Raw genomic sequence first — 11,278 nt, 5'->3', positions numbered from 1 at the left:
GCCCCTGGATAGTAATAAGAATCTATTAGTGCTTTATCATCCTGGTAGACAAGTATACATAGGCAATGAGTGAAATGTTGAGCCAGTTCCAGTATTAATCATCTGAAACAGCTAAGAAATTATTACATATTTAACCATACACAGACTCCAATCACCTAATTCAAAATGCAGTAAATCAGCAATCTACGAATACTCAACATTATTCTAACTCACTATCGGATCTAAATGATTATTTATAAAACATACAAACTCTGCTGATAAATAGAAAATATAAAATTTCTGGTTTGGAAATTGTCAGAGTTTACTCCGAAGTATTTAATTTCTGACTTAGAGAACATTCCAGTTCTATTTAACTTCAATATTCCTTGCAATCTTTGAGTATTACTATAAAATAGAGGCTAAAAGAGCATATTATCTAGGTTATCAGTTCAGCAGCATAACTGAGAGATTCGAAGTACTAGTGAATTTAATAAGGTGAAAAGTTAATACCTCCTTTACCTGAGAAGTCTGGGTAGACAGATTCTCCTATCTAACGGTACTGCCAAACTATCTTGAGCTTCCAACTTATAGAACAAGATGGCTGCTCTGGCTCTGGTGATATTGTCTGTACTTGAACCAATGCATAAAAAGAAGAAAATAAAATATTGAAAATAACCCTTAATTTAAAGAATGCAATGTAGGAACTGCATAAATCACTTCTGCTCATATCCTATTAGCCAGAATGTGCAGGGCCTTTCTCTAAGGGGACACCTTTCTCTAAGGGGAAACATAAAATGAGTTTGGGTCCAACTAATATTGAGATATTGTATTACCAAAGGAAAAAAGGGGAAATGGTGAATAAGTGAACATCTCAGCTATAGGCATACTCCTAAAAACACAAATCACAAAACCTTTAATAAGGCAGCATATGAAGACAAACATATTGTTCATCAATCCAGATATTGATTAATGCACGTTTTATTTAATTTTCAGGAAAAAAATCAATAATAAATATGATTTTCTTAATTCAATGTTTTCAAAGACATTTTCAAGCAACAGTTTTTCAATGATGATCAAAATGATTAATAAAGGCCACAAAAATAGGAGTGGAAAAACCTGGAAAGAGTTACCGTGCCTATTTCAGTGTTGACCAGTTTCTCTTCCACAGTAGAAGCCTGGGAAGATTCAGACAGGCATTGTGGATTCTGTAGGAGAGCCTATCACAGTACTAAACAGTTCCTAGTGCAGTATGTTTGGTGTGAAAATGCTGTGTGAAATTAAGAGTTATGTGGAGGCCAAGTTTAACGACTCACAGAAGCACATGCAATTGATGATAAAACTAATAAGGGTTCAAATATGATATTGAGAACAGGAATTTAACACGGGTTTCAAAAAAGATGAGGAGGATTTAAAAAAATAGTGATTAAGAGATTGGGTAAGGTATATCCATTACCTTGAATACCCGTTGACTTTCAATCTATCCAGTGGGTGTATTTCCTGAGTAATTCCTTTCTTCAAGTGAATATTTTTTTTGTTCTCTTCTTTGTTTTCTTCTGTTATGCTGCCCAAGATCCACAGAACAATAATGAATATGTAAGTTGTACATCATGAGTTTTTCATGCTCTACTTATTATTATCTAGGCATACTGCTCCTCTTCCAACTATTGATCCATTATTTGGATCAAAAATTTGTCTCTAGTTTGTCTAATTGATTTTTTTCTCATTCTCACCTAAAACCATTTTAATCTAAGTTTTGACACTATATTTCTTAGTGAAACTGTGTTCTTTAAGCTTGCCAGTTAGCTGAATATAACATCAATTCTTGGTACTCATAGTATTCAACCAATTGTTAGCATTTAATACATCTAATTGATTGCTCTTTCCTTAACTCACTTTCTTGTCTTTATCCTTCTTTTTATTTACTGGTCGCTTTTCGTTATTTTGGATTCTAATATATTTTATCTCCTCTCTATTAATACTATCCCCTTTGTGATACTATCCAGTCCAAGAAGTTTAAATACCTTTTTTTTTCTGTTCATGTGCCAATTTACATGCCTAACACAGGCTTCTTTCCCTAACTCCAGATGGACTTACCCTGACAATTGATTATTCCATATCTCAACTTGGATATATAATATTCATTTCAAACAAAATATACCCAAAAGTGAACTCCTGACCCTCCCCACATGACTGACTCTAATTACAGAATTTCATGTCTTCTTTGATGACAACTCTTCATACCTATTTTCTCAAGTCAACAATCTTTGAGTCATCCTTTTATCATATCATAAATAATTATGTTGACTCTGTCTTCAATATATATCCAAACATATTTTTCATTATTTCCAAAAAAATTACTACCTGTGCTCTCCTCAAGAATTTTTATGGTTTTATGTCTCACATTTAGGTCCATTTGAGCTTATTTTTTTTGTATGGTGAAAGAAAGTGGTTTAGTTTCATTCTTTTGCATGTGGCTGTCCAGTTATCCCAATGCTATTTGTGGATGAGACTGTCTTTTTTCATTGTATATTCATTCCTCCTTTGTCAAAGATTAATTTACCATAAATTGTAGTATCATTTCTGAGTTTTCTGTTCTTTTTTTTTTTTTTTAAAGATTTTATTTATTTATTCATGATAGTCACAGAGAGAGAGAGAGGCAGAGACACAGGCAGAGGGAGAAGCAGGCTCCATGCACTGGGAGCCCGACGTGGGATTCGATCCCGGGTCTCCAGGATCGCGCCCTGGGCCAAAGGCAGGCGCTAAACCGCTGCGCCACCCAGGGATCCCCTGTTCTATTCTATATATGTCAGTGCTATAATGTTTTAATTACTACTGCTTTTAATATAACTTGAAATCTGGAATCCTAACACTTCCAGTTTTCTTTTTATAAGATGGCTGTGGTTATTCCAGATATTTTGTGGTTCCATCTGAATTTTAGAATTGTTTCTTCTAGTTCTGTGAAAGCTGATGTTGCTATTTTGATAGGGATTGTATTATGTCTGTAGATTGCATGGGGTAGATGGACATTTTAACAATATTTGTTCTGTACAACTGAGTTTTGTATGTTGGTTTGTATCCTGCAATTTATTGAAGTCATTGAATGAATGTCCTAACAGTTTTTTTTAAGGGATCTTTAGGGTTTTTAATATATAAGATCATGCCATTGGCAAACAGGAACAATTTTACTTCTTCCTTTCAAATCTGGATGTCTTTCATTTCTTTTTCTTGCCTCTTTACTCTACCTAGGACATCCAGTACTATGTTGAACAAAAATGATAAGAATGAGCATCTTTGCCTTGTTCCTGATTTCATATGAAAAGCTTTCAGTTCTTCATCACTGAGTATAATGTTAGCTACAGGCTTCTCACATACAGCCTTTGCTATTTTTAAGTACTTTATTTTTATTTCTAGTTTGCTAATGGTTTTTGTCATAAAAGTTGAATTTTACCAAACAATTTTTCTGCATATATTGAGATGATCATTCATGTTTATCCTTTATTCTGCTAATGTGTTATATCATATTCATTGATTTTCATACATTGAATCATTCTTACATCCCAGAGATAAATCCTACAGTCGCAGGATGGGATTTTTTAATGAGAAGGTAATGCTGAATTCAGCTTGCTGGTATTTTGTTGAAAGTTTGGCAACTATATTTATTGGGGATATTGGCCTGTAGCTTTCTTTTCTTGTGTCTTTTAATGCTCTGGTATTTTATGAGGGTAATGGTGGCCTCATAAAATGAGTTTAGGGGTGTTCCCTCTTCTTTAATTATTTGGAAGAGTTTGAGATGGATTGGTGTTAATTCTTTAAATGTTTGGTAGAATTCACCAATGAAGCCATCTGGTCCTAGGATATTCTTTTTAGGAAGCTTTTGTTTACTGATTCAGTCTCCACACTAGTTATAAGTCTGTTCAGACTTTCTATTTCTTCATGATTCACTCTTGGTAGGCTATATAGTTCTAAGAATTTATTCATGTTTTTCTATATTTTCCAGTTTGCTAGCTTATAGTTGTTCATGGTGATCTTCTATACTATCTATTTGTGTCACCACTTGTAATGTTTACTTTTTAATTTCTAATTTTGAGACTTCTCTCTTCATGTTTTACAGGCCAAATATGGTCCCTTTCACATACCTATAATTGTTCACTTTGTTTTTTAACAAATCCTATAAAATTTGAAAGTGATTCTTAGCTCACAGGCTATACAGAAACAGGGAGAAAGCTAGATTTGACACATTGGGCATAGTTTTCCCATCTCTGCTTTATATTAAACTTTTCCTATCCAAGAACTATGTGGTGTCTATTTCCTGGCTGGACTGGACTTGGAGTGATAAAAGATGGAAGGACTCTGAAAGGTGAGATTTTTTTTTTTTATTGTGATTCTTTGATTGTGGTTTTAGGCTTGAGGATAGTGCTTTGTCACTTGACAATGGGAAAGGGGTTCTAGTAACCAATGAGATGCAATGGTGTAATTAACCATGCTATGTCCCATGGTTGACTGTGATGAAGCACTAATTGAAGGAAATGCCTTGGGACCCAAATGTCTACTGCACTAGACCCCAAATGTCTACTGCACTGCACTATAATAACAGTGATAATGACCATCAGGACTATAGTATGAGATGGATATCTTTCAGTGCACTCAAGCACATACAAAAAGAAAATGATAAGTTCAGATCTGTCAACTTTAATGAAAGTCATGATTTGAGAGCCAGAACCGGAATGCTTCCATGACAGCCAAAATGAATCTCTTATTTCTTATAGCTACAGGGTTGATATTGTTGTACATAAAACCCATTTAATTGTGCAGTTGGCTGGATTACAAAAATAGTTGAATTCAAAAATCTTACTAATTCATCATGTAAAAGAGTATTAACTGGAAAAAATTGTGATCCTGAAATTTGGAATGAGGACATTTGGTTGGATCTAGAAAATAGTATTGAGCTTCTATGTCACAAAGACCCTTCTTTACCTTTTTCTCCAATGTCTTAGGAGATATGACTTTTTATGCTTAAAAAACAAACAAAAACTGTTACATTCAACTGTGGCAGATGCCTTGAAAAAGAATGATCATTCTTATAATTCTGCATAACTACTCCTTGTGGTTACTTTACCCATAACCTGTAGGTATGCTTTGAGAGACAAGAAAACAAACTGACCCCCTTAAAGAGCTTATACATCAAAATAATTATCAAAGAATTTAAAATATATTAGCAGAAACTTAGAGAACATATATGAGGGGAGAGTCTAAGAGTGTTAGAACAGGCCAAGTTTATCAATATGAATGTACATAATGGAGATTCTGGATCTAAAATGCTGGCTAATTCATCTGGAGGTAACTCTAACTGTTTTCTTTATCGGTTAACTAAACCTTGGGAACAAAGATGCCCTACATTTAATGAGGTCAAGGAGCCAGATCTTTCTTGGTATAAAAGAAAAGAGAAAATCCAAAGATTGGACTTGTCATAGATGACATACATACCCATCTGCCAGATACATTCCATAAAATTTCAAAGACATACCCTCCAATAAGGCATTGAGAAATTCATTAATGAACATCTGTATCCTTAAAAAATTCTGAGATAGTTTTCCTTTTTAGATGAGATATAGTTGCCAGCATTCAGGTGAGTTCCCTAATTTAATTTGAATGATGAGATCCTAAAATAGCAGAGGACAAGTGGCAGAACTTAACTGCCAAAGATGAGGTAGAAACATACACCGCAAAGGAAATCAGAGATGTAGTGGTATACAGAATGCCTTGACCCTCAGAGATCTTAGCAGTGCGTGGTTAATTGATCATGGTGCCCTTAGGAATGCAATAGATGGAAAAACCACTAGAATAACACTTGAGCTACATAACAGTAAAAACTTTAGTCTTATAGTAAAAACAAAAACAAACAAAAACCCCTGATTTGATTTGTAGAGTGGAGAGTCTCAACCTCTTTCCAGTTCCCATATCTAAATTAATACAGAAATTGAAAAGGAGGATAGGATTCTTGAGGAAGGATCCTGCACCATTCCTGCAAAATAATACCACAAATGTTTCTCTAAACCTTCCCCAACTAGCCTATGGCCATTTATTAGAGGAACTGTTCATAGAAGAACAGACTTCTTGAGGATTATAAGACACTGGGTTTTAAAAGATATTAATTCCTGGGGACCCAAAATTTTAGTGTTGTTCAAGTATAATTTTATGGTAGGTGAGTGAGAGCTGTAGTCTTAGTTCAAGTCTGACTCAGTAAGCCCAATTAATCCCCAGATTCACTCCATAGTTACTCCCCTAGTGCCTGAATGTGAAAATGAAATAAACATTCTTGGGTACTGTAGAATCCCCATATTGTCTCTCTGATCTTTGACTGAGGTTCATTATGTTAGAAAAGTCTAGGTGACAGTCCCTGGAACATTTACTCCCTAGCAAGAACATGAACTTGAAGCAATATGACATCCTTGAGCAAACTGTGAAGATTTAATGCCACCACCAAAGATTTTAAAGTAGGGTGGTAAGTAAGTATTCAGTGGGGCTGTGATGAAATTTAAGGAATAGTTAATATTGTCAGCAAAGGACATCATAACTGCCAGGCCATGCCTCTCTTAATTTAGGGGTAACTATGATAACTTTCTCACTTATAAGGTTAGCTATACCCTGTTCAGTAGTTAGACATTAATTGTCATACAAATGTGTGTAGGAGGTTATATATAAAAGAAGAGTAGCTAAAGGGATGGATTTCCTCAGATATATCAACAGTGCATCTCAACTACAAATCCGCACTTCATTGCTTGCTCTGAAAAAGTACATCTGGTTCCTTCAAAGATTGCTCCTTTGTCAGTTGGTACAATGTTAAATATTGCCAAAGGCAGTGTTGAAGGAACACTGAAGATGCAAAGAGATTTTCTCTTTCTAGTACTAGTGTATCATTCTTGCCAGATTCCTATACCATGCAATTTCTCCAGTGCTGAATTCCTGCAGCTCAGATGTCCTCCTATTTCAGCTCCTGCAGTGAACAACTGCACCAGCCACTCAGCTCCTGTAGAGTATGAATTCTCCTAAAGTGCAAGCCTTCTCCAGAACCTAGTGCCTGCAGATGCCTCAGCACATCCACCATGGAATGCCACAGGTGAAGGGCCACCCACAAATAGCATTCTATTCGGTATCTTTCCAGTGAGTTCTCTTGTATGGAATTAAAAAGAACATTCCAAGCCAGTTCCATTGGTACAGTACCTGGCTTATTTATCCACCATACAGTGGACATGGACATGCCCCCTCTGAGAAGGCATAGGATTACAAAGAATATTCCAAGCCAGTTCCATTGGCACAGTACCTCCCTGATTTCTCCACCATTCAGTGGACATGGTCATGCCCTCTCTGAGAAGACATGGATTTCAGCCCTCCAGGGACCCTTTTTCAGGTACTCTGCTTCAGCCTTAGGGATAGTGGCTGTTCTTTTTAATTGTGATTCCTCAACTCACTACAGTTCTCACTACTTTTCATTATTCAATCCTCTATTATTTGAGTCCTTATTATAGTTATATTTTTTTGTTTTAAACTTTTCTTGTTCTAAATATTGTGTGGTTTTTGTCACCAGATTGCCCCAAAACTGATTAGATTAAATGATGCTTAAAATCCCTTCTATTATTAAGACTTAATTATTCTTTCATAGATACAAAAACAAACCTCATTTTACTTTGGTAAGCTACATCACAAGATTTATAAAGATAGAGGAAACAAAAATATTTTTGAACCATGTTGCAAATATTATGTAATATATTAGACACCATTACTTTATATAAATTAGCTGCACTGTGGCATTTGATTTTTTTCTTAATCATGGAATAAATTGACATTGCTATAAACATATACCATTATAATTCATTTTAATGTTCTTCTAATTTTCTTTCAAATATAAAGAATTGCCAGACCCCTCAGGAAAGAGTTATATTTCCTAATCTTGGTTAAAATGTTCAGCATTAGAGTGATGTTTCTTCTTTAAGTGCCATATAATAAAGTGGTATATATTTGCCTTATAGTAGCATCACAATAGGCTGTATGCAAATAGCAGTTTATTATTAATTAAAATAAGAAAAATGGGAAGTATTATGATGAGCTCATTAAATTCACTTCAAAAGGAAAATATTCTCTTTTGAGGAAAAAAAGAACTATGAGATATTCCAAGTAGTATAATATAGTGTCTATGGAAGACTCTATACCATTTATAATATATTTTGAGGTTTTTAAGAATATTTAATACAGTATTCCTGAATGGCCACTGAGAACCATCATATCATTACTATTTTATAACTCATTCTTTTATCTGCATAAACAAATACTTCTAAACAACAAGGTCAATGATCAGATTTGCATATTCTGAGAGGTCCCTGAAAATATAATAATCTTTTGTACATTAAAATATGCATTAGCTTAAAAATCCCAAAGATAAGAGAACTTTCAGTCCAGAAAGAAAGATCAAAGCAAGGCCACTTTGGGATTTTCAAATAATGAAGGGAAACACAGGGGAGAAAAGAGAAAAAAAGTAAGCTATAAAATGTCAATGGGAATAAAAGTAAATTGATGCCACAGGAAATCACAAAGTTTTAGTAGTTTATCTCAAAGAAAATATTCTGTTGTATATGCTGGAAGGACATATTAAGCTTAGAATTGTGTGCAGGGTATATGATTAATACAGAGAATTCTAATGGAAGCATATCAGGATATTTGATTAATTTCTAAGGTAGCATTTTTTTTAAATTTTTTTCTAGCAAGCATGGTTTATAGTATTAAATAATTTAATGAATGTTAAAAGTATGGTAGATTTCTAAAATAGTACCGGTGATCTCTGTCTCTTGATATGACCTTGCCTGAAATCTCTTCCCCTTACTGTGTGCAGTTCCCATGACTCACTTTTAATGAATAGAATATAGCACCAGTGTCAGGATGTCAATTCTCAGATCAGATTGTAAAAACGTTGAAGCTTTCTTCATAGATGCCCTCATTTACTCTTTCACCCTCTTGAAGCTCTTGGACTAAGGGAAGAAGTTGTCCACATGGAAAAGAACCAATATGTTCAAAAGCCAGGGAGGACATGAACCCTGACAACAGCCACGTCGGTGAATTGGAAGTGGATTACTTCCCAGTTGAGCCTTCATCCTGGCTATGACTTTATCCCTGGCTAACCACTTGATTACATTCTAATGAGAGATCTTGCACCAGAGCCACCTGCTTAGCCATTACCAGGATCCTAACCCACAGTAACTGTGAGAAAAGAAATGTGCATTGCTTCAAACTGCTAACTTTGGGAGTAATTTGTTACAGAACAGAGAAACAAGAGAGAAGCAATATGAATATGAATGATTGATTCAAATTTACAGAGAAGAATATGGCGGTGATGATAATTTGAATATTTAAAATATATACAGAAGGTACTTGTTTGGGAAACTAAATTTACTACTTAATCTTGCTTAAATTTTGTACAAACTTCAAAATTGACAACAATCTTGTAGTTTTGTTAATGCATTAATTCTGTATAATATCTACTAAAAGGTTTGATCACAAAATTGACTACAAATTTGTGAAAAAGTACTTCCTATTATTTGCCCCTACTTTGTCAGAACAAATTTCTTGCAATTAACACGGCTGGACCCATCTGCCAGTTTATGAGTTAGAGAATGGCCTAATTATAACCATGAAATATATAAATATGGAATATAGAGTAGAATGATAGGTAAGCAGACAGACATATAGATAATAAAACAATTAAGATAAACCGCAAAAATTATTCTCTACTTGGAAACAATACAATTATAGAATTTGAATATTCCCAGTTGCAGAAAAAACTAAATATTCAACAAAACATTCTCTTCTTCCTTCTGGGGCAACTCAGCTACTTTATTTCTCTAGCTTCCTTTGAAATTGGGAGTGCTCACGTCATGAGCTTTGTGGGATGATGTGTGCTACTTTCAGGCCTAGCTAGTGAAGACATGCAAGACTACATATTCTTTTCCACTTCTGAGTACCTGGCAGGTAGACAAACTCCAGAGAGATTGTGACAACTACAAACAGAAAATGGCCTGGTCACAATACAGAAGAAAACTTGTCATCAGAATTACTGCTCAGATGAGCACCACCCAACCAGAAATACCTCATTGAAAAGGAACTTGGGCAATAAATACAATTACTAAGTTATATTACTGTGAGTGTTGTGGTTTTTTTTTTGGGGGGGGGGGGTTTAGATTTATCTGTTACAGCAGCTAGCATTTCATTGTTCTTAGTACTATACTTAAGGTTTTTGTGTGCTTCTTCAGGGGAAAAATACAGATGTCAGCAAGGATATTGAGTGGATTGCACACCCAGAGTAAATGTCCTTAGAGGCTAAGAGTCAAAATTCTTGAACTGTGAACCCAAGCTTGACCACTTAATAGCTGTGCTATCTTCAGCAATGTTTTGAGATTGCTATGCCTCCACTTCCTCACCTGTAAAATGGAGTTGACAATATCACTAATGTTTATCATCCTTGCAGGGAGCAAGCATGTGAAGGCATCTATGGCATGTGAAATAGCATCTGGCACACATACAGACATCTAAAAACTCTAAATTTTCCTCCTCCTCATCCAACTTCTTCTCTTCTTTCTTATTCCTCTTAAACTTATTCTGTGATGAACATGCTTATTTTGCCTTTTCTCCCCTCTCATCGTCTCCACACAGGCTTTTGTCCCCCCCTACAAACTTAAAGATGAACTGAGGAAACAAAAGATATCCAGGAATTTTGGCATGAATAGAAAAGACTTCAATCAACCGAAGCTGACCCTTGAGTAGAAAAATAAATGGCTGGAAGGTTTTTTAGGTTTCCAGTAAACTAGAGAGAAAAGGATCTAGTAGGTGGCATTTTATAAATAGGATGAAAAGATTGTGTAATGCAAATAAAACAGGGCACCTGAGTGGCTCAGCAGTTCAGCATCTGCCTTTGGCTCAGGTCTGATCCTGGAGTCCCGGGATCAAGTCCTGCATCGGGCTCCTAGTAGGGAGCCGGCTTCTCCCTCTGCCTGTGTCTCTGTCTCTCTCTTTGTGTCTCTCATGAAGAAATAAATAAAATCTTTAGGAAAATTAAAATAAAACAGTTAAATAAGACAGTAAAATTAATTGTATTTGTAACTTAATCATATTTGTCTTAAAACATATTTAATGGCCAGCAGACACTTGAAAAGGTATTCAACATCACTGATAATCAGGGAGATGCAAATTAAAACCATAAGGAGAAGTCACCTTCTACTTCTCAGAATGGCTGGGATCAAAAACACAAGAAATA

The 11,278-nt window shown here is 35.1% G+C and overlaps 1 long non-coding RNA gene across 1 annotated transcript; it reads right to left on the bottom strand.

The window, feature by feature from the left end:
• Nucleotides 1-384: 384 nt before the first annotated feature.
• LOC125752669 (uncharacterized) lies at nucleotides 385-11,059 on the bottom strand. The gene is made up of 3 exons (XR_007402738.1): nucleotides 10,907-11,059; nucleotides 1,433-1,540; nucleotides 385-604 (listed from the first exon to the last, which is right to left on the bottom strand). It is a non-coding gene; the product is annotated as an uncharacterized LOC125752669 (long non-coding RNA).
• Nucleotides 11,060-11,278: the final 219 nt, after the last annotated feature.

This window comes from Canis lupus, chromosome 16, assembly GCF_003254725.2.
Source record: "Canis lupus dingo isolate Sandy chromosome 16, ASM325472v2, whole genome shotgun sequence".
Taxonomy (NCBI): domain Eukaryota; kingdom Metazoa; phylum Chordata; class Mammalia; order Carnivora; family Canidae; genus Canis; species Canis lupus.
Note: the sequence above shows the minus strand (reverse complement) of the source record. Positions and strands in the feature narration are given on the sequence as shown.